General features: G+C 40.4%; 1 protein-coding gene across 4 annotated transcripts in view; it reads right to left on the reverse strand.

Annotated features, from left to right (window-relative positions):
• The window catches only part of LOC122812188 (titin homolog), a 409355-nt gene extending 387437 nt beyond the window's left edge, over positions 1–21918 (reverse strand). For 3 of the 4 annotated variants that reach the window (XM_044084514.1, XM_044084513.1, XM_044084511.1), the window contains exon 1: positions 21574–21918. The gene's annotated coding sequence lies outside the window, so the exon portion shown is untranslated. Of the gene's footprint in view, positions 1–20383; positions 20565–21573 lie in introns of those variants that run through there. The other variant, XM_044084512.1, reaches the window with a different exon arrangement.
• Positions 21919–24936: the final 3018 nt, after the last annotated feature.

Consider the following 24936-nt stretch of genomic DNA (forward strand, 5'->3'; position numbering starts at 1 on the left):
AAAGTCTTTGTTCTTCGATATCTAGACAAGTACATATGGCAGCCTTCCCAGGTTTCAAGCATCAACTGGCAAGTACCACATGGGGGAGTAATTGAGAAAGAAAAAAATAGGTAAAAACCTCCCTCAAGTCCTTCAAAACCCAGGGACCCAGTTGTCAGAGAAACTGTCTTGGCCATCTGGTGGTACACCATTGCTCTGTTACACTGCATTAACAGCTCATATGCACAAGAAAAAAAATCCTTTCAGGACTTCAACTGTCCATCCAAAGATGTACAGTTTTGGCAGTTTGTAGCAGCGAGACAAGCTTCTGCACTTCAACAAAATTAAGGAGACAGCATTCTTAAACAGTACCCCCCCCCCCAAAAAAAAAAAAAAAAATGGGTTAACAACGGTAGCATCCACAGAGTAAAGCACTACCCCAAAAGCCTTTGGCAAAGTGTTACAAGCTGAAATTCCCCTGCTTAAAAACTCACCCAGTCCATACAAGATTTCTCCACCAAACAATGAATTTTTGTAATTTTACAGCAAAGTGGTGTGCCAAGCATCGTCCTAAAGTCTGCAAACGATTTTAAAACACTAAGGAGTTTGCTTGCTTCCTGCACTGAAAATGCCAAGCACACATTAAATCTACATTCATTTGATGTAAGATAAGCACACATTTATTTACACTTGAAAGTAGGACTAAACTTCTGATTACAAAACTTACTACACTAAAAACAAAGGTGAAGAACCTTTTTGGGCCAACTTAACACAATGGCCTTTAGTGTGCAAGTTACTGAAGCTAGGCAATTTTGATATCCACTATGCTGAAAACACGATAATACATTTTCCCACAAAAAGACAAAAACATTGCGACTTCTCACAGGTCTAAAACATTGCCTGCACAGCCACAAAGGCCATGTAATCCCTAAAACATATCTGGGTTCAGGGCCCAACAAGATCTTTTCCCAAATGGCACATTTAGAGCAGAAAGTAACAAAAGTTTAAGTTGGCTTGGAAATCTACACGAGCAAGAAATTTATGGAAGACAAGGGGCGGAGTTAAATACAAAACAGCCAGGTCAGTGCTGTTATGCAACTGCCAAAGAAATATGCTAGCTTAAAATGTTTGGATGTTGCTAAAACTGAAGTATACAGGTGTGAGATGCTGCAGCATGGAGCACGACAAAATAGGCTAAGAGCAACAGCATTCTACAACTATTTTAGCTACCAAGGAAAAAAAAGAATAATTATCCTTAATCCAATATGGACTGAGGAGAGGTATACCAGCAGTCAGTGGGAACAAAGCATATCATCTCAGCATGAATGTGTGCCAGTATACATCCACTACAGGACAGACATTTTAGAAGACTGCTAATTCACCTACAGCACATCTTTGGGATATGGATAGAAACGGAATATGTAGCAAAAACTCATTTGGACACAAGGAGGGCATGCAAACTCCACACAACACCATAGCTCTCAACCTTCCATCTCCAAAATGAGGAACACTAGCCTTCATAATGTGGAACAAATGGGAAAAATGTGGAACACATACTAATGGCTTACTAACAACTTCAACTAGGAAGGCCATAGGATGGTTAAAATATGCTGATTTTACTTATAAAGATACTTTAATGAATTAATATAATTCATTTCTATTTACCATGGATTTCACTTAAAAAATTCCTAACACTGACTGTGTGACAGAGCCTTTCAATGTGGAACTTCGAGGAATTTCGAGGAACATGAACTTTTTAAGACCCCAAATGAGGTACGTTCCTCGTAATGAGGTACACTTGAGAAGTATGCACAACACATTCAGGCTAAATGGAGAACCACACACTAAAGTAGCACCTCAAACTGCTACATCACTTGTCAGCATTCAAGTCCCAGCTGACAGCATCTTTGGGAAGCAGTACTGAATGCACAGCTTGCTTATATGAATATGGCCCAACGTATACGGATCATAATGGACCCAAAATGAGAATGTTAAAAATGCAATACAAACTGACCAAGTCATTCACCACTGCACAACTAAATGTGATCTACTGGAAAGGGTGGTTAAAAGCTTAAAATCTGCAAACTAAAACTGATGACAGAAGGTAGTAAATTACCCCTAAAACATACATACAGGGTTTTAGTCTCCTCTTTCCAGCCACTGATGGGGGTTAAATCTGCCAAGGTAAGCCAGCTTTTAAAATGGCAAAGGCCAATCTGTTCTTCAGGTACTTGCATATTATCGCAACCAGATTTTTGCAGGAGCGAAATTCTGGATCTTCAACTGAAACCAGGCATTGAACAACTGTAAAGTGTTACTGAAAGTCCTTATTGCAAACAAAAGCTTTGCATTGCCTTCAGGAACACAAAATTTTGAAATCCTCATCCTGATTTGCATGTATTACAGATTCACACCAATTGTCATGGCTGCTCTGGTATTGACAGATGGAATCTGTAAGTACTGATTTCGCCACTTCGACAAAGGGTCTTAACAGCAGGCAAGTTTTCCTTAGCCTGAAAACAGCAGCAGCATAGACTTGCATAGCTTTAGTTCAGGAGAAATCAATTTTGATTATGTTAAAGTGACATTTGTTAACCGGGTTACTCCAAGTGGGTACAGAATAGACTCTCTCAGCGGAGAACGGAGGAGAAAAGCTCCACCAAACTGTCCCAATAACCAGCTCGACCAAAACTGTAACAAGCTGTGCTTGTATTTATGGGAATGCTTACGTCGACTTACATTGTTGGGTGCAGCAGTTAACGTAATATAACAGGAGCTTTGCGCATATTTTGCTTTAGGAAGCATATTGCTGCCAGCTTAGTAACGTTGTGTAATTCATAATTTTTTTCAGCGGGATTTGCTGGCATGTACAGTCAGCAATGCTGACATGAGCAGCAATATAGGTTTACTTCATGATGAGTAAGTCAGCTGTGGCTCTACTTTTGGGAATTACATGAGGTTACAAATCTGGTTGCAATAATGTGCAAGTACTGTTCACCACTGGAAGAAAAGATACAAACTCTAATATCACAGCAATAAACACACTATCGTACAAGCATCAATATTAAGGTTTCAATAAACACACAGCAAGGAACTTCCAAGACAGCTGAGTCACAAACATTTGCTGTGGGTGTAGACACTCACTCATTTCCTTTATTTCTTTATAAAACATGGTACTCTGACAAAATCTGGAAGAGAAGCCGCCCAAGTGACTCACTACTCTAAAATGAAGAATGATTTCATCCAAATAGCAGTAACACTGCCATTCATGGAAATCCTGTGAAATGACTACAGCACAACTACATACAATAGACAAAGCCAGCAGGCAGAGCTTACAGACAGCTGCAAAAGTAGTCTTCCCTGCAATTCAGCAATCCTGAAGAGGGATGAACTCCAATATTAACATGCAGACAGGATGTTTAGAATCATGCAGACCAGGCAGCCGCAGAGCATATATTTAACTCCTTTTCCCAACACCCAAAGGCCTCAAAACAGAAAAACTGTTGCACTAGATATCAAAATGCTGTATACCAAAGATAAGCTGGGCAGTTCACCCTACCTATTCTACTTCTATACCATTTAGTTTCACTTCAAGGCAAGGTTACAAATCACTTCAGTGATTTACAATAGCCTGCCAGACAGCATACATTTTTCTTCACAGTTATTATCGTTATGATGACACCATCAGTTGATTATAAGTAGAAGTGGAACAGTTTTACAAAATAAAACTATGTACAGCTCAGTGCAGTGCAATGCAATACATAACAGGGCATCAGGCATAAACTGAGGGGTATGTATTCACACTAATTACAGAAAATCTGCAGTAAAGCAATCTATCCCCACACATACTTCAGTAAATGCCATGGGATCTTTATAAAACTGAATTCTGTATGTAAAGCTAACCAAAAGGAACCACAGCCCCCTTTTAAAAAGCACACTGCTGCCAACTCCCCACCCTCAAGGGTGCAGGCAGAAGAGAAGGACAAACATTCTAACTAATTTTCAAGCTCTCAATGATCAAGCACAATTAAAGTTTGGAAAACAAAACAGCAAATGTTTGCACAACAGGCAGAAAAGGGGTGGACAGCAACATCAGCAGGAAACCAAGTGTCTTCACATGCAAGAAAGTGCAACATTACAGTAGAAGAAAACACGTGGCCATACTGGGAGCCTGGCAGAATAGTGGTTTCACTGTGCTGGATCCTCATTTCAGCACTGCCCATCTAAACAGGTTCAAGATCAACTTTTTTAAATTACAAAGTCTTACTTTCAGCACCAATTACACGTGACAGGAAAAGCCTAGGTGTCAAACCTATGCATCTCTAACACCACAATATATGGCAAGCAAAGTGAATAGCAGAAAAAGGTCTACACTGCTCCAAATACAAACAGGTAAACAAACAAAACAAGACATCAATATCAGAGAATTCTTAGAGACAGTATGCTAGCAAAAAAAAACGCTTTTCAAGCCTCCAGACACTTTAGACCATGGTGGTCTACATCAGTTAACATTTAAACATTACAAAACAAAAAAAAAAAACTCAATACTTAGCCACCTAGAATGCTCATTCCCTAGTTAAAGGAAAAACAGAACACCGAGATCCTACTTAGAACAGCTACTCTATATCTCACCTTCATGAAATAGTTTTCTTGCACAGAATCTGGTTATGCTTAGAGCTACATCAGGCAAAATTAGTTGATTAATTCTTACTAAAGCCATCCTTATTATCTTCAAATTCACAGAGTGTACCTCTCTAGAAAGGCAGACTGACAAAACACCTTAATGTTCTCTGCACATGTATTTAAGAACCTGTAATACACAAACATGATTCATTCTTGCCATCATATTGCACATCATGGTAAATATGTTTTTCCATGAACTCATTTGGATAAATCTGTGTTGATGATCTTCGTTCATTCTTGACGAATGGGGTTCTTCTCCATTCCTCTGAACTGGCTCGGCAGTTCTACAGCTTGCACCAGCCAAAGACTCGAGCCAAGACTCTACCCACAATGCCCACCACTCTATTACCTCAGATAGAGTTTGCAAGAGTATACACAGTAATGAGAAGCAATGTTAAAGGTAAAAACCCTATAACTACCCAGGACAATCGTTCCATCCCCCAATAAATCTACAGGAGGGGGAAGTGGGTGGGATGTCAAGAATGAACAAAGATCGACAACACAGATGGAACGTTATGGTGAGTACTTAACTTCTTTATCTGATGTTGTCAATCTTTATTCATTCTTTACAAATGGGACAGTCCACAGCTAGTTTCTGGGTGGCCTTAAGGATATTCCTGAGAACCAGAGCCAAAGGATGCTCTTATCCTGGAGACCATATCCACTTTGTAATGAGTGACAAAGTTATGAGGCATAGCCCAAGTTGCAGCTGCACAAATTTCATCCATAGAAACTTTTGAATAAAAAACTGCCAAAGTGGCAACTGATGTGGTTGAATGCGCTTTAACAGCCGCAGACAACTTATGTTGTTTAATCTCTCAGCCATTTTGACAAGGTCACTGTTCTTAGCCAATAATGCCCCCCACCCCATCGGAGAGGAGTCTGTGGTCACTACAGCTTTGGGTTGTGGGGAATCAAGGGACAGCCCATTAAGGATTTCTTCTGACTGCATCCACCAGGATACATCCTTTTTGCAACATCTTAAGATCGGGTGAATGGACCAAGAGAGGCCAGAAGCCACTGAAGTATCCTCATGTGAGATCGTGCAAAGTGGACTAGGGTGATGGCCACTGACAGATCTTGGGGCTTGGGAGAACAAGCAGAGCGGGCACGTTTTTTTTTTTTTTTTTTTTTACCAAAAGGAGCTGTACTTAAGACCTTGTCTTTTGCAGCCTGTGAAAGGGTACAAAAGCCATACACGAAACGGTGTTGAGGCAGGCTGTTATGAATTCTAGGTCTTGAGTGGGAGACAGCTGTGACTTTTCATAGCTGACTTATGCCCAGGGTAATGAACAAATGTATGATGAAGTCTGTCGCTTGCAGCAGCAGATGCCTGGTAGGGGCGGTGGAGCCAGTCGTCTAGATAAGGATACACCCGGAATCAATGTAATCTCACGTGAGCTGTGACTGCTGCCAAGCATTTGGAGAACATCCTGAGGGTTGTGGTGAAGCCAAAGGGCAACACACTGAACTGGTAATGACTGGCCTCCAGCCAAAAGCAGAGAAGCCTTCTTGAGCGTTTGTCCATCTTTATGTGGTTGTCTGCCGAACAAAGTTGTTCAGAAGGCTGAGGTCCAATACTGGCCCTCCAGTCCCTGTCTTTGGCACTAAAATGAACCTAGAGTAAAATCCAGATCCTATCTGGTCTGGTGGGACTGCTTTGATAACTCATCTGGCAGCTTTTGAACCTCTGTGGCTGCTTGATCCCTCTGATTGGGTGGAACATTGGGGATTTTGCTCAGATCTCGGAAGGGAATAGGACAACCACTGGTAATGATCATCTGCACCCAAGTATCAGAGGTTATTTGTAGCCAGGGTATCTAGACAGGCTTCAGCAAAAACAAACAGTCTCAGCTGTACCATATAGGGCACATGCAAGCAATTAAATGAGGTGAACACAAAGCCTTACATTTAACATTCACTATAGGCTTGAGGGTATGTACCTGTAAAGCCCCATACCATATTTCACAAGTTCAGACGAACAAGATCACTAAGTTGTTCAACCATAATTTCACCCAGTTGCTGTCTTTCGGCTTTTCCCGGTTAGGGGTCGCCACAGCGGAACTCCGGTCCGCTAATGATTGGCAGTAGATTTTTACGCGCCGAGTTGCCGGTCCTGACGCACAACCTTCAACGAAGGCACGCCCATTCACACATGTCTCCACACAGAAGACGCTCTAGCTAAGAATCGAACAGGACGTCTTACTGTGAGGCAACAACACTAACGCAGCACCACCACAGCTCATAATTTCACCCAGTACTGATCAAAATTAGTGTTATACCCTTAACACAGACTGACTTCTGATGTTGGAGATACAATGAGAGCAGCTGTCTTTTGCACCCTAGGACCATAATACATATATGCACTTCCCTGTTTAAGTATCCCATACATGCTTCTATAATTCAGACAAGCAGGCTATAAAAACATATTCAAAGTGGAACACTTACACAAAATACCAAGGTGAAAGTATGAAGCTCAGGAGAACATTTGTGATGATACAAACATGCAATCAGGTCATCAGATTCAAATTCAGCTCCAAAACAAAGTAGCACACTTGTTAGGTAGTAAGCTATACTCTACTTACAGAATGACAACATATGCCAAAGAATTCAAACTACTACTACTGTAGTACAGTATACCAGACTTCCACACACTATATTCTCATTTTTTTACTGCACAAATTGTCCCTGCAATCTGCCAACCTCCTCCCTGCTAATCAGACAGAAAAGCCTCCTACAAATATGGTGGCACTACATGCACTGAAAGTGCTTAGACTGCACAAGCACTTTACTGTAAATGCTACACTGTTTAGAGGCTGTCCAAAAGCAGTTCACATACAAATGCACCAACTACAAAAACTTACTACAAAAGATAAAGGAACAAAAAGAAAAGCAGAGTATGCCATGGTCCAAAATAAGCTAAAGTGGTGATTAGACATTGTTAGAAACCTCTGAGTTCTCTTAAGACCAAGGGCCTCCAGTATGTGCTTTACACGGACTGACTAAAGTCAGTGTTACTATACTCTGTATTGTACAGACTTCTTAGACAAGACTTATGCCTGGCCTACACAGTTACCGAAGATCCAAATCTAATGAATTTGCTGCACATCTGTAAATCAAATTATCTATGGCTACCCATTCCAGAGACTAATTTGGCCTGCAAGTTAAACAGGACATACTGGGACAGATTTATCTACAGGCAACTATCATGTCTTTGGAATAAGCTACCAATTCATATGAAACAGAGCACCTCTAGGACACTGTTCCAAAGGAACCTGGACGAAAGGATGCAGCACCATAAATTCTTACTAGAGATAGTGCCCACAACCCTCCTGGACATGGGCAGCCATCACTAAATACAATTTTGGGTACAGACTAATACTTCTACGCAATTACATTCAGTTCAAATGGCTAGGCTTAAAATGACCTCCGATCAATAGCCTAGTAATCTCCCATGATCTTCACTTAACAGTACCCAGAAAGTGGTAGCTACTGGGAAAAGGAGGGGGACTCGCATGTGTGGCTAGAAAATCTAAGGCCATCCCCAGTGTTCTACTTCTGCCCAAAATGGTCAAACACTGATCCTCAACCATACTGGCTCACGGACAAACTCCTTCTGGTCACAAAAAAATCAGGTAGTGAACAAGAGGTGGGAATAAACCTCCATCCAGCAGCATGCTGGTAACCAGGATCCCCCCCCCCCCCCAAGGGAGCACAATATAGTATTTCTTCAAAAGGGAATTTTAACACCATGACTATGTAGATATTAATCCTGGTAACACATTGGGGCCAGACACAGAAGACGACTGAACAAAAGGACAGTCAGAATAATTTAGCAAATTACAAACTCATTTCTGGCAAGTGCTGTTGCACCTATATCAGACAGACACTGCGTAAAAGCTGCATTCCACAGCTACTACCTGTAGTGAGGCAAGTAGATGGCTGCAACCTTTGAAAACATCCACTATAATGCCAAGTGCTCACTGTTAGAATGGGCTTCCCAATTCATCACATCACAAATCATGGTCACAAGTCAGTATTTTCTCCCTGTGAACTCTGCTGTGGATGTTGAGGGTCCAATTTTATGGAACTTGGTGGAAAGAAAAAGCTTTATAAAAACTCAGTTTATTAGTTGCAGTTGTGGATGAATTATGATTGGATGAGTTTCTTGGAATGCATTTAATTTACAATGATGAAAAGGTAGCAGCCAGGCTAAATGTAACAAATACAGAGGGCAATGTTTTACAGCAGTACGGCTGGGCACTAGTCCGATCAAGAGGTCTTACCTTGTTTGCTAGGTCCCTCTGGGCACATTAGTTCTTTAACTAGCTTCTACAGTGAAAGAAGACACCTGGGTCCTCTCCACACCCCATCATAGTAAATGGAAAGAATTTTAGGCTATTGTGCAGTGCACAACATTACTGTCTCCAATGAAAACGAAAATCACTTATATTATCCCAATTCCTGCCTCTAGACTATTCTAAATCAAAACCCATGTAGATCACTTAATTACAGGCTTCCACTGCCATGACAGAATTAGGCCCATTAGAGCACAAAAGCAGAGAATATAATGGATTCTGCAGCCTTCACTAGAGATAAAAATGACTTATTTTCCCCATAAACCGGTCAGTGTGGTTTCAAAGCATTACCACCATCTCCCACTGCATGGGCAGCAATCCCTCAGAGACACTAGCAATATACTTAAGGTTTACAGGTATAGTTGCTCAGATGCAAGTGACTGGTTGCTGAAAGTGTACTATCACAAAACTACTGTGAAAATAAACACATTTCCTTAACTTGTACCCTAGTCTTCTGCTCACCAAATGCACAGCCTACTATAGGCAGGTGAAACACTCGTGACAAATTCAGGTTGCTGAAGGTGCAGTTTTATTAATGTATACAGCAGTACCAGTAGTTGCCCATTAAATATATTATACATACACACATGTATACATATACAAATAAAATGGCTCTAGGATCACCCATTTACCATTCGTAATGTTGACATCCATAAATCGGCAACACGCACCAAGAATGCTCCAAGGTAACATAGGTTAAACGAACAAGTGTTTTTGCAGGGGCAAGCCCTCCTGCTAATTATATATACCAAAATCATATCAGATATGGACTGCAACATCCTCAAAAACATCTGTTTTAATACACAACAAATACTATTCTTAAAGACCACAAAAATGGTTAGTGGGGTCTCTATTTCCAAGCTATTGGGGGATTGCACACTAACCCAAAATGGGTACTAACATTTAATTGTTAACACTATCACTCCATGTCCTGTTTGCTTACAAAACAGGATGGGTCAAGTAGCTGGCATCAGTGGTAATCGCATAACATGCAATAAAATGAAGTGAAGCTGCAGGCTCCAAGTCTATAACTCCAGTGCGTGTTAGCTTACCACAGGTACACAAAAAAAAAAAAACACACACCAAACAGCCAGGACCTCCTTTGAAACAAAAAATAAACGCTGTTTAATTACATACTGAGTGAGCACTTTTGTCTAAACATAGGTCTGATTAAGTCTTTTTAACCTATGTTAAGAGCTTGGTATTTTTTGTTTCAAAGGAGGTCCTGATCTTTGGTTTTGTACCAGTTTGTTTTGATTAACTTACTAACACAGACCTTTCAAGGTTTCATATTAAAAAAGTTTTTTTTCCCCAAATAAAAAGCATACTTCCAAACCCCCCGTGGGTCTTCCTCTATTTATAAGTTACATTTACCTATATTAAAATCAACATGACAAACTCACCAAACTGGGCATAAACCCCCTACATGACCACTGGATTTGCTAGCTGGCTCAGACAGGATTGGTTGAGACCACCTCCACAAAGAGACTGGTCACCAGCAGGGTACCTCAGGGATCTGTGCTGGGACCACTCCTATTTTAACACCCACTAAATAAATGTAAAGGTTAATGTCATGGGCCTTTGGCTGAAAGTTCAGATGACTAAACTGGGAGCCATCAGATTCTATGATGACAGAAACATCTTACAAGAGGTTCTGAGACAAATGACTGATGCCAATTCACGGATTAAAACTCAATGCCAAGAAATGCATTACAGTGCTTCTTGGGAAAATTGCCACTCAGGATAATTACTTCAATTAACACACCCCTAAGAGCTGACCTGTAGTCAGAGCTCTGGGAACATATGTAGACATCAATCTAGCCTTGACCAGTATGTGGCCAAGGTAGTAAGAAAATCATTCTGTGTCACCCAACTTAAGGGCATAAACAGCATTCAGGTCCAAATCATACTGCCACTTTATTTGGCAGTTAGAGCCATTGACTAGAATGCCCCCTTCAGCATTCACCTGACCAGACATGTGCAACAGTTAGAATGCCAAAAAGGTGCCTTTACCAGGAGAATCCAGTGTATATAAAAAAAAAGTTAACCTCTATGGATTGCCTGAGAGCAAATCTCTCTTGCACAGTCTCCTACAGGTTACCAAGAGGCCATCTATAACTGGCATACAAGGGATCATTGCATTCAGCTCTGAGGGACCTTTTGCACATCTGCAAATTAACAGCATCAGAACCACTAGATCCAAGGATTTACATTTTGCCTAGGACACAAGGCATACTGATGAGAGGTGTCTCAGGGGATCACCATGCTCTAGAACAATCTCACTATCCATGTGTAGTAGAGTCCATCCCTCTAGAAGCTTCCTAACATACCCCTCCTAATAAACACCCATGTTGCACAGGGGCACAATTCAATTGGGTTGCATGGCTAGACTTATAAAAGGTCCTAGTGGTCATTAGCCTAGTATATACCCATGAACCTAATATTTCCAGAGGACTACTACCTGGGGGACTACTCAACAGGGGGACTTATAAACAATGGTTACGTTTCATGACCTTGTGTATGGGGCAAGGGGGGGGGGGTCTGCTCACATTAAATGACACCAAAGCAAAAACATAGCACATGCAAAAAATGTAACCATTGTTAATTGTACCTTACCAGTCACTGCCCCATATTTAATACAGGCTGATCAGACCAGCTTTCACAAAGCACAGTGCATCAACTTTAAAAGGAGTTTTAGCTTCTTGCTACAGACCACACATTACATAAGTAAAAGGCACTTGCTAAAGCCTAGACCAAGACTTACAAACTTGCTAATTTTGTACTATGTTTAATCAAAGCAGAACCACATCAAGGAAAAGAGGACTTTAACTGCTAAACTCTACATTTATAATGTTGCAGATCCTTGGCACCCAATAACCAGTTGTGCTAGGCTTCCTACCTGCAAGGCAGACCAAAAAAAAAAGCCTAAAGTCTAAAATGTATATCCCCGGTCAGCCTTGGCACTGCATCTCCAGAAATTTGTAGCTCTTCCTTCAAATTACAAATGCTATTTGGCAAAGGTCCAACCCCAGAGTAAAAGAATTGCTCCACTAGTAAGTGGAGAGTATGGAAACATGCCAGTATCATGCATTTAACTGTATCCGGCCATATTCAAAAATGAGCTCCATTGCCCAGTCTGGCCAACTGAAAAGCTTCAGTACAAGCAATCTGGACTACAGTCAATGAAGGTTAACCTCTAGAATAGAAGTGGTTTTGTGTCAAAGGAGTGGAGAGCAGCTGAGGTGGTCCCACCAATTATCTCAGCAACTACAGATTGATAACTCTCCCTAGCCTTATAGGTAAGTTTACTAAACTGAAAGGGTGTGTTAGCTTATAATCCCATAAGGCAATGGTCCAGTTTGGGAAGGAAGAACCTAGCCAGCTTAACCTAGACAGAAATATTCTAAGGCACTGGATGAGAGAGTGAAACAGTACACAGCACATCCTGAGATGGGCCAACATCTCAATACTTTCCAGACTTTGGCATTATCGTTAAACTAACTCATCCTTTAAACAACCTGCTGGATAGTGAACTAGCTCAGACAGAACCCATCAAATTAAGTTTGGGGGGGGGGGGCACTCCGAGGTTGTTTACACAGACCTTCCAGGGCTCAGTAATGGACCTTCGCCCATTTATGCCAGAGCAGACACCAAGGGTCTTGGCCAACCAAATTGGCAGATTATTGCAAACAGGTCCTCAATTCTTCAGTGGACTCCCAGATCCTACAACTGGGACTAACATATGCAAACAAATAGTGCTACACCATGGTCTAAGGTTAACTGCTGAAGTGCAATATTGTGTCCTTTGGAAAACATCAGCAACCATGCGTCTGTTGCATCAACACCCAGTCAGAAAATATGCAGTCATTAGGGGACCTCAGCACATTTGCAGAGTCCAGCCGATTATCAAAGGCATATGTAAGGTTCGGGTTATTGTTCCTCTAAGCATGCAGAGCATATCTACCAAAACACTAAGTAATAAAAGGACCAAAGTTGCACAACTTGCTGAGAACACTGTTAAAGCAGAGTCTTCCAGACACCCATAGGGTGACCTCTGCCTAGCCTACAAGACCAAAGATCCAGCCTGCTACAGGTTTACAAAACGTGTTACATCATGAGCATCCATAACAAACCCCACTAAAACAAAGAAAACCTGATAACAGGAGAGATACAGCTCCCAGACTGTTCCATCTCCTTTGGAACACACTGCACTTCATATTAAAAAAGTAACTCCCTAACCTCTCTCATACACAACATAGTCAAACAGATAATCAGATACCCATTTCTCCAAGGGATTACGGGCCCAGACCTGGGTTAGCAAGTAGTGGGAATTATAGTGGCTAGGCTATAAAAACTTCAACAACTGCCTACTAAACTATTCAGAGATGCAAATTACTGTACTAAAGTACAATATTTGCATTTCTTCCATAAATTAGCAAAATGTAAAACATGCAAGATATTTATATTTCACATATAAAACCTCCAGTTACTTACAAATGCATTTGCTTTCTTACCCAAAAGGGCACAAGGTTTAAAATGTGCACACATGCATACACAAACAGTTTAGTAGGATGTCTGCCTCAAAAATAAAATGGAAGTCGCACCATAAACTGAAGCAACTAAACTGAAAGTTCAGTAGCAGCCTTATGATGACATGCAACTTAAAGCTCAGCCAACAGCAATAAAAAGTAGGGAGCTGTATCCACATCAGCAAGAATGCTGTCTACAGCCTCATGCCACCTACGACACAATGTTAAGTTCTAATGAGCCTAAAGAAAATCAGACCAGGAGATCCCTGGTCACTTAAAATGCATGCAACAGAACTCCATGAAAAATAGGGCTGCATACAGAAGTACTTCTGTACAAAGGTCACATCAATCTAATCGGGCTCCATTCTATTCTACAACTGAAACCGCTCACTTACAGTGAAAACACTGCTCGCTGCACACATGGGCTCTCATTAGGATTTGATAAAATAACCACACTTAACACAATCACCACATTCATTACAACAGCAATGGTAATAAGCCTTCAATTCTGAACTATTGTTCACTAGACAGTAAACAAGTTTCTGGGAAATTTTAGAACAGCAAGTAATGGAAAGGTGCCTTTACAAAGAGCTATGCACTTTTGTTAGCTTTATCTTGCAAAGCATTTGTGACCAGCCCAACAACCCGCAGAACACAAAGCAAAAACTGCCAGCAGAGACACCTGTGTAGACAACTTTCTGCTTAACAGAGTTTTGAAACTCAACAATGGCTACTGTCTACATCTTGCAAACAAGTTAAAACCATCTTGCCCAATTCCCCTCCAACCTTACAGTTCACCTTTTACATAGTATGCCTTTGTTTCATCTTGATGCTACATAAGATAGCATCAGCTAGCTAGACAAAATATACCGCATGAAATAAATGCAATAACTACCCATTACTCAAACTACACATTTAAGTGAAAGTTTTGAGGTCTATAAATATACACTCAGGTTATAATGAGAAGACTTCAGACCAACTCCAGTGTGTTGACCATTTCAGTAATTTAAAGATATTACAAATACTTTTAAATTGGTGGGTAACATGCTTGCACTATGGGCCAAGCATTTCTGTAATTTAAAGCCACCAAATACTTACGCAAAAGCATTACCCAGTATGTTTTACAGCGTAATCTTGTCGAAAGATGACAATATTGAATGGCATAAACGTCGAAAATGCCATACATCAAAACTGTTCTTGTGGGGGGCTGTGTGCCCCCCACACCCCCTGATAATTATATATACCAACTCAGACATCACACTACAGTGAGGAAAGAGCAAATTTTCTCATCCTCACTGTACCATGATCCTGCAACACTTTCGATGTACGGCATTTACGACGTTATTGGCGTTAGATATTTTCAACATGCGATAAGGTGAAGTAGACCCTGTTTTACATACTCTTGTAACCAGCTACACATCAGTACATTGTCATTTCTAAAAAAATTTACTGTCTACAGTTCTACTGCAGAAATTAAGGACTTGCACATAAATGTGCACATGGCAGTGTCTTTACATAAAGGGTCCCCACACATCTGCCATTTCTACATGAAATTTCCATCAGCTCGCACCTTTCTAAAAAAACTTTCACACCTTGGAGAAGGCTGTCAAGGTAATTTAAACGTCACACTACCTGTACTTATCTTCTCCCTCTCAAGCTTAATCCATTCCTCAAGTCCTAAACTTTCCCATAATCCTAACTGGAAGTTAATCCTTGTATTTTATCCTGAATGTTAACCGAACCAGTACAAGCATCATACTAACTACATCATGCACTTTCATACCACGTAATATATCCCACTCATCTTATGTTTACGTTACTCAACATGCTAACACAAATGTACATCATCCTACAACAAGCTAACTATTCTATAATTTAGACATTTTTTTATCCAAATAGTGCTGGGACAGGCTGCAGTAGGGGCCAAGGCTAGCTTATCTAAATCTTATACTAAATACAAGAATTGTGTAAACTGTTTCTTAACTTGACAGATGTATAGAAAATAAAGCATACTAATTACTGCAACTGTTGTCATTTCAGTGCTTCTTTGGTCAGGTTCATGGCCTCTGACCAATCCACCCATAAGACAGCATATGCTAAATAAAGATTCCAACATGAATATGGCATCCAGCTTAGCGGTATAAGCAATTTCTTTATAGGTTCATAGGTAGGTACTAGGCATTTACAAGCCTAGCCAGAATGTGTTGGCTTTCACCGCCCCCTTAGATTAGTTCCCTGTGCCTCTGTCCAGCAGAGCCACTGAAGTGATCCGAAATAAACTTTGTTTCCCATCCACTCGTCAAGATTTCTTTTGAAGAGAGTGTTAATGAGGAGCTCTGCCTAATGTAGATTGGGATCTTGTTCCAAAGCATGGGAAGTCTCTGGGACAGGAATCTATCCTGCCAGCATGTCCTATTTATTGTTGTGGTGAGGTTTAGATCCCTAGAGTGTGTGGCTCGCGGGGATAAGGTTTTCTTTAGGTGGAGCATGTCCATCAATTCTGGGTTGGACATGGCCTTGTATGTCAGGCAGAAATCACCTCTGAGTAGGCGGTATGCAACAGAGTACAGCTGTAATTACTTCAGTCGAGCTGCATAGGGCATCTGAGGCCAGTGATCCTCTGTGAGGATCTCAAAGATAAATAATGATTCCACAACTTTGGCTGCTTCACTTCATGGATATTTGACCATATGATGTCAGAACTGAGACAATAAAAAGAAAAAGAAAAATGAAATATATTTTTACTTCTGGTGCAATGACAACTAAAGGTATATCCTGCAGTTATGCTGTAAATACTTAAACTATACACTCACTCCAACAGAAATAAAGTTGGAAGTAAAATGTCAGACTTTTGACTCTGAATAGCCTACAAATCCCTGCACTCGGTATGTATACATAAAGGCCCATGTAGCAATTGTGCTTGTAGAGATCCTAACACTTTCTGGGAAATTATAAACAGGACACGTGTATAACATACACCTACAGCTGCCACATTACCCACAGGGATTACAGTGCAGTTCAATGATGAATAGGATCCTAGCACTTCCTTTTTTTTTTGTTTGTTTTTAGCCCATGTTATATAAACTATAACCAGTGACAAATGAAAAAAAAACTTTTCCAATACAAATATAAGATTTTTCTACTTCTGATTCAACAACTCGGTAAAATGACATTGTACATCAGTACTGTATATCTCAGCCAAAGCAGAACACATCAGTGTTGCATCAGGCCTCAGTGGCCTAATGGATAAGACACTGGCCTCCTATGCCAGGTATTGCTGGTTTCAGTCCCGGGGTGATATAATCTTGATACAAGTAGAACTTTTTGGGGTTGGCATAATGATTAAGGTGCTGACCTCCCAGACAGAGCTTCAAGGTTCGGGTCTCATGAAGAAAAACTGTATAGGATTAAAATGGCCCACAGGGCCAACTAGCTTAGTACTTAACCATGAACATTTGCTCACCTCAAAAGAAAACAGAGTATAATGCAAAACATCAGATTGTACAAGTGAAAGTCCTAGGAATGCCTGGACTTCCTAACTTTATATAAAGCTACTTCTCATACCTATCACATCTGGGATATGGATATTCATTACGTGGGAAATGGACTATACATTGAATTTATTAACTGTGTAGATGGACTAGTATATAGACCCTTTTCAGCCATGATCCAGACTAAACAGTAATTACAGAATGCATGTAAATGTAGCAATAACGTCAAGTGACGAACCACAGCAGACAAGGACAGTATGTGGAATGCGGTTACAAAGCTTGAAACACAAGAATTTATCCCGAGAAATGTAAAATCTCACCCTCAGAAAATCTAAGCAAGTACAAGTTAAATATACGGCAAACACATTCAATTAAATCTTAAGTGAACAGGTAATCAATTATACAACATTAATGTATTGTGGTGGCAGTTGCATCTAGCCACTGTCTTTCAGAAGAGTTTATATTCACTCACAAGGTGCTTGGGGTTACCAGATAAGCAAAATAGTTACACTAGATGAAGGGTTATTGAGCAGCTTGCTTTCTACATCCCTGCAATATAAAAGCAAGCCAGAATGAGTAGAAGTTAACGGAATGTTTCACACACACTACAAACACTTTACACCAGCACCATCTTAGAAAGGATCCATTCCTCTAGTATGCTCACTAACACGCAACATTATGCTTTTATGGTTCCTCTTCCTGCTATCTACAATAAGACCTGCAAAATAATGCTAGACCAATGATGCAGGAACTTTGTTCCATGAGTACTCCACCACTAAGAAAAGTTGAGTAAACACTACCTGACATACAACCTGTATGATAACCAGCCAGCAGGCCACCAAGCACAGGAAAAACGTTGGCATGCCACCTTGCAATTCTTAATCTCACCCACATCTTGAGGAAGATATTACACATCACAACTCCTAGAGGAGAGGGGTACCTGCAATGACTGTCTCCTGGCAGAAGATTAACTTCCAAGCATTCTAAGACAAGCAGACATTTAGAATTGACATGCAGAGGACCATAAATATGTTATGAAGTGACAAAAGCTATAATGAGTGCCTGCCACCCACTGGGTAAACAGACATTACATGTTAGTAAGCTGCAGCACGTGCAGTGACTGCGTAACACTATAGTAAGAATTCATAGATAGTCAGGGGTTCCAATCTCAATACTGACAAGTGAGTTTGTGTGAGACTCTGTGTGGGTTATACCACTTATGTCAAGCAGAGTTTGTCACTAGCACTCAAAAAAAATGACGAGTGGATGGATAATGAGAAATTCACCCCAGGAATCACATCGGTGGCCCTGCTAGACAGGAGCGCAGGTAAACAGCATCCATGGGTGGTGAAAGACAGGGAATCTTGTTGGCTAGGCTTACGTATAATCTAGGACCGATATGAACTTTTATCACAAGCTCCACTATAAAAGATATCCCCGTCCATCACTAGTCTGTAGTACGGAAAAGTGCAGTGCAATGAGCATGACACTATTCTCCCAGGAGAAGACATTTTCATCTACCCAAGGATTCTTGCCAAGCACATCTCCATCAGCACTGAAGGCTATGTCCCTTGGAAAGGTTAACAACCTAATGTCACAGCACACTTTCAAACAAGAGGAATGCAAAGGAAAAGGGAACAGACAAGCAGGCAGCTCACTTTTGGCAGTGTCAAATCATAGATTATGTGGTGCACTAACAAAAATTACTACTTAGCACTACTCTGCTTTTGATTTCATTACACAAACTCAAAAATCACATACAAATTCCAGATTGGTACATTAAGATTACATCATGTTATTTTAACACAATCTTCAAGCAAAGCAGTCATTTCAGACTGCAGAGCTGCACTAATACAACCTTCAGTTTCCCCATGCAGAATCCTGCATTAAAAACTCACAAATGGGACTTCCATCTTTGTACTTCCTGGAATAACATTATCAGTATGATCTGAAAGCAAAGAACCCACAGACTGATACAGATGCAGGAAAAGTTTCTCTTGGTTGATTAAGTATCAAAATACTCAATGTTATACTTAGGAGGCATTCAGACAAGTACTTGTTCTATCCCACTTGCAAAAGAGAATGCAACCCACAATGTGCACACAGAATTAATATAAGCATATCAACCTTGCTTTTGTACACAACTTATGATAACATTAAATACAAGAAACATATTGCCAAGCCAAGCATAAACAAACTAGACAAACTTCCTTTCAAAACAGCCCGCAACTACATCTGCACTACAGCCAAAACACAGTCTTTCATTTGGACTCCCACCACAAAATAAAAAAAAAAAAATACATTTAGCAGCAACTTAAAAGCAGCACCCAAAAATAAGTATTATTGCAAAGCCTGAGGTCTGTAGTCCTACTGTAGCTACATCATGTTCTTCAAACTGCACAAACCTGGTGCCAAACAAGACTGGCCAATTTGAAAACATGGTGCCTCAAAATGGATTGCTGGTAGGGTTACAGTCCTAAGATAGGCTGCATACTGCACACACATGACCGCATAATACAAAACGTGGGTTTATCTAACCAGCACTGCTGATAAATCACAACAGGTGAACTGCCAATTAACAGTGTCACTCCCTAAAACGTCTCACCCTAAACCTTTTTGCATACATACTTGCAATTAATCTCACATACAAATCACAGCCACATGTCACAGTAAAACAAAGAAAAGGCGTTCCATTAGAGAACACAGGGAGAAGAAAAAAAAAATCAAATAACGAACAAACCAGGAAAGGAGGACTCGCAAATATTTGTCTTCTTAAATCAAAGCTCATATGGAGGCTGGCAGGCTAAGGGCTGCGCGATCATCCTCCAACTGGTATATTGTAGGCACACTACATGCATAAAAAATGGCTAAATCATAACATTCATGTTAAAATAACGGAGTAGGAGCAATGAAATGAGGAGTAGGACAAAGGGCTGTATCTGTCTAGACTACACAAACATTCAATCACACATACCAGTAGGTTACGGGGGGAGTGGGGGGCGACAGGCAACAATAATGTATCAAAACTGCTTCTTGGTATAAACAAGGGACTTATTAGCAACTCGGACAAAATGCCCAAACCATACACGATGTCGCCATTTCCAAAGACAGTGCTGGAGTGTTTACCACAAAATGACAAGTGGCATTTTTCACAGTAACTAAAGTAATCCATGCTTTGTCAACAGGCACAAAATGACTTAATGCGCATACAATCCTAAGCGGCGTCACTTGAGAAGTGAAGTCAATACCTCAACAATTCATTGCTCTCACGCAACTCACAAGCGAGGTTAACTACTTAAATAGAAGTACATACATCTTAAACACCCTTCCATCACTTACTTACACGTAGTATCAAAACTGTGTTGGGTAACAGGGGGTTTCCGTATGAAACATTTAACGGGATAAACTTTCAATTTTGCTTTACCACTTTGTTTTCCCTCCAGCTCTAGAGAGTACTGGACTAGAACCCCTCTGGAGACGAGGGCATTCTGCACAATGTTTCTTGCATTTTCACAGGCAGCCAGCCCAGAAGATCAGAGAGGGGAGATTCCAAGATGTTAAAGGATATGCCCGCCTTCCCAGCTGTCACAGCTCAGTGTCTCTAGCGCCAGCCTCGCACCAACTGTCAAGAGTACCAAAAACCAAGAATCAAGCGTGCATCCCGCGCCCCTCCCCTATTCGAAGCCCCATACACAAAATAATCAATACTACACGATTAAGCACTGAGGAAGTTAGTAGGCTTCTGAAATATCAAGAAAGCGTTACAATGGTGTTATAACAGGAATGGTTTCAAACGAAGACCACCACACCGTGCTACAGTCAAACTTTAAGGGATGTAAAGATCTCTTAGGTAGGGACATAGAAGTTACGTCACGTCTTTAGTGCTAACCCCCCATCCCAACCACCGAAAACAATCCTTTCCAAAGTATTATACCTACGATGTTAACGCACACCTACCAGCCAGCAGAATCTTACAGTAAGGGATGTGTCTCATTACTTAACTATATGACACATCACTACACAGTATTACTAAAAAATAAAATAAAACTTATGTAAAAATCACCACCCAATGAAATCCATCATACCACGACTCGGATACCTGAATGTGAAAGACACACCTGTGCCGGCTGCCACCACCTCATTCAACTCCACCCAAAACTATTACAGACCAAAGGCAGACAGCGGTTTCCAGGTTTTTTTTAAGGTGGTGGGAGCACAAAAGTTGCCTTGAAGACATACGCCCTAAAAAAAAAAATCAGATTCAGTTGCAAGTACGCTGAAATAATAAAAAGAAAGAAAAAAAATAACGCAACTTGTCACACCACAGACAAAAAGCCCCGTAGATGACTGTTCTCAAACACAACCTGAGTAACATTATGCTCGTGCCAAGGATTTCATCATAAAACAAGCATCGGCGCGCGCGCATAAAAAAAATTCAAGTTAAATTTACATATATGTCTACAACATCAACATTACACTTTTTCAAACAACCATAAAACCTGATTATACACTAAACCCAATTAATTGACATACCAGCTTGTAGAATTCTAATCCAGCTTCTTCCCAGCAACCATCCTTCCTCACGTTACTGCCACTTAATTCTTTTCCAAAGGGTGTGTGAAGCAGAGGAAAGTCAGAAAAAAAGACCTTGGTTACCTCATCGGCCAATCATAGGCAGGCTCAGGGTTTAAAAAGGTGATGTCATTCTCTTTCCCTTGAAAAGAGTTGAACAATAGAGGCTGGCCAATAAAAAGATTGAATGTGGCAGGGAAGCAACTCTGTTTAAAGCGCTGAATGGAAGCTGCTTGGAAAGTCGGTTGCAGTTGTGATTATTGATGAACAAGACCGGCGGTCTACTACCAGCTTATAGCTAATGCTCTGGCAAAAGGGATTGAGGAGGAGGGGGATTGATACATTCTCCACCTCCGCTGGATCTCCAATGTTACGCGTCAGAAAGTCAAGACTGCATCTTGCATTTAGTCACACCCACTTTTTTAATGTACTGATTTTTTTCTACTTTTGTTGTATGTTATTCTTAAGACGTAAGCTTGGCAGTTTATATTTATAGCTGTTCATATACGTCTTTTGTTTCTGTGTATCCCCCTTTACACTGTTGCAGAGGAACGATTTTTTTTTTCATTTTGTGATTCTTGATTTGTAGAGACAGTTGGGCAGCTTTGAAAATCTGGAATTTTATTGCGAGTGTTAAAACAGAAAGGCCGTTATTTGTCTTGCAGTGGAAAATTATCCCGGGAATCTTTTTGGGTGGGGAAAAAAAAGGGAACTGCTCATTTGGAACAGTATGAACATTTCTCTGGTCTCAGTAACGACGCCACCTTAACCAGAGACGCTGTATTTCCATAACTGCTTTTTGGGCGCCTCTCCTGTTGAAAGGCCCCTTTGTGAAGTGGGAGGAGGTGTTTGCTCCAATTCCTGGTGCTTACCATAAACTCCCCAGATTTGTAATTTCATATAAAGCAAGTGTACAACCACTTATAAGCAGGAAAGCCAGTACTCTTCCTTGGAGTAGTGTTATTGAGGGAAAAAATACTAGAACTTTATCTGATTTCGAGTAGCTCCTACTTGATTCTGGTGATCCAAGCACACTGTCTAGTATAGATGTCCGACTCCTTTTTAGGAAGGAGTTGCGTTGGGAATGCACCGTGCATGCGCACAAAACTCAATGTGAAGCGTTTAAATAATTGCACTCGGTATTATACCTCTCTCAACTGTACAGGTTTTCGCAGAACGTCCAGATTTTTTGCCTCGTATATTTGGTCCATTTTTCATAAAATTGTGGTTTTCTGGCAAATCATTGAACGTTGAAATTAAAACAATAATGATAAATATTGGAGTTTAAGACTCCATACACTCCAGAAAATTCATGCTAATGCAAAACCTGTTGTTTATATAACCAGTATCTTTGTTGTTCTTGGGCAGCTTCAGGTTTAACTTCAGTTAGCTTTGTAGCGACTACATTATGCAAGAAGTTATGCACATGTATAACACTACTTTTAGAATAGGTAAAAACTGTATTACATACTTCATATACCCAATGCATGTTTCTTTCTCTGAAAAAAAAAAAAAGTTTATATATCCATAGCTCTCAACTTTAGATATTTGCAAAATGTTCAGATTTTTGAGTTATATTTTTGTTTTCCTTATAAAAATGTTTTTTTTTTTTCTGATATCACCTTTGATTGAAGTCACTAATGACCTACATTTGAATTTTGGACTTCATATCCTTCAGAAAATGTATGCTAACACAACTCCTGTTATTCCAGTAACTTTCTAAGTTTATCAGAGCAGTATTTAAAATCTGCCCATGTTTGGGGCCTTTGTACCCCCCCCCCCCCAATAATTTAGGCTTTCTTCAGATTTCATGTTTGATCTAAGAGCTTGAGAGGTATGTATTTATCACACAGGATTAAAGCTACAATTGAGGGAACACACACAGAAATGTGAAAAGATGCATTGTATTACTTGTCGCTTAATTGTCATAAAATAGGAGGAAGAGAGGTATTGAGAAAATAAAAGGAACCAGTTTGATGGAGTATTTTTTTCCAAAATGGATGTGCAATGATGATCTCCAAGTGCAAGTCCTTGTACACCAAAAATGAATGTCCGTCATGGTTTCTTTGTCACAAGAGGTGGATGTTTGGAGCTCCAGTGTTCAATGAATGTGGTTTGGACTGGCTCAGGCCCTTGCTTTTCTTTAGGGTAGGAAAGCTGTATTGGAGCATTCAACTTAATCTGTTACTGAACCTGGGTTTGCATAACCAAAAGATCTCCAAGTTTAGTATGTCCACAGCTGATTCTTTCTAGATGGTGTTCTTTATCTTGTAGCTGGGGTATATGTAGTAAGTTAAGGTTAGAAAACTTTAAGAACTGAAGACTGATGCTGCAGTAGTAGATAGAGGACCTTAACAGGGAATTGGTTAACAGGAATGAGAGGCATCGTGCTTACCTTGGTCACTCTCTGCTATATTAAGTGTCCACATCACACAGAATGCAGGACTTGGGTAGGCAAGGGTTTGATTTTGTTTTTCATAAAGCAGACATATACAAAATTTGGAACAATAGATATAATTTCTGCTGAGTGATAAGGATCAGTCATGGTAAGATGTTATGTTTTCAGCAAGCAACAGAGGGAGAGACTAAACAAGGAGAAATCAGTAGATAGCTTGCTAGCAGTTCCAGGAATGAGCTTGGGATGTTAGTCTTCACTGAGTCAGTTGTCAGTCAGACAAATAAGAAATGGAGAGGAGCAGAAAAGGAATCCGTTAGGAACCTGAATGGATAAAGGAGTAGGAGAACAAGAAAAAAATAATTTCTCTCTTGTGGATGGAGTTTTCATCAGTACAGCTGAGAACCTGTTTAGTAAGAGTCAGGCAAGGGAAGTGTGACATACTGTATTGGAGGAGGTAGGTTTGCCAAAATCAAACAGGGTGGCCTTATGTTAGAAAGATCAAAATTTGTTTTAGTTCTAGGTGAAAGTATTTTTTGTTAACTGGCTCCACTTTCTGGTAGACATGAGCAATGACACTAACTATAGTTTATTTATTACTGCGGTGGTGGTGCTGCGGTAGAGTTGTCGCCTCACAGTTAGACGTTGCCTGTTTGATTCTCAGTTAGAGCGTCTTATGTGTAGTGACATGTGTGAATGGGCGTTCCGTTGTTGAAGGTTGTGCATTAGGCCCGGCAAGCCAGTATGTAAAAATCTACTGCCAACTATTGGTGGACCGGAGTTCTGCTGTGGCGACCCCTAACCGGGAAAAGCGAAAGAGACAAACTATAGTTTATTTAGAGCTAACATTTTGTCACACCTTTAAATGATCTGTGTCTCTATGACAATTCTCTGTGGCTGTATAGAACTTCTAAAGTTCATAATAGGCT

The sequence above is a fragment of the Protopterus annectens genome, chromosome 9.part0, assembly GCF_019279795.1.
Source record: "Protopterus annectens isolate FY-2018-M chromosome 9.part0, PAN1.0, whole genome shotgun sequence".
Lineage (NCBI taxonomy): Eukaryota > Metazoa > Chordata > Ceratodontiformes > Protopteridae > Protopterus > Protopterus annectens.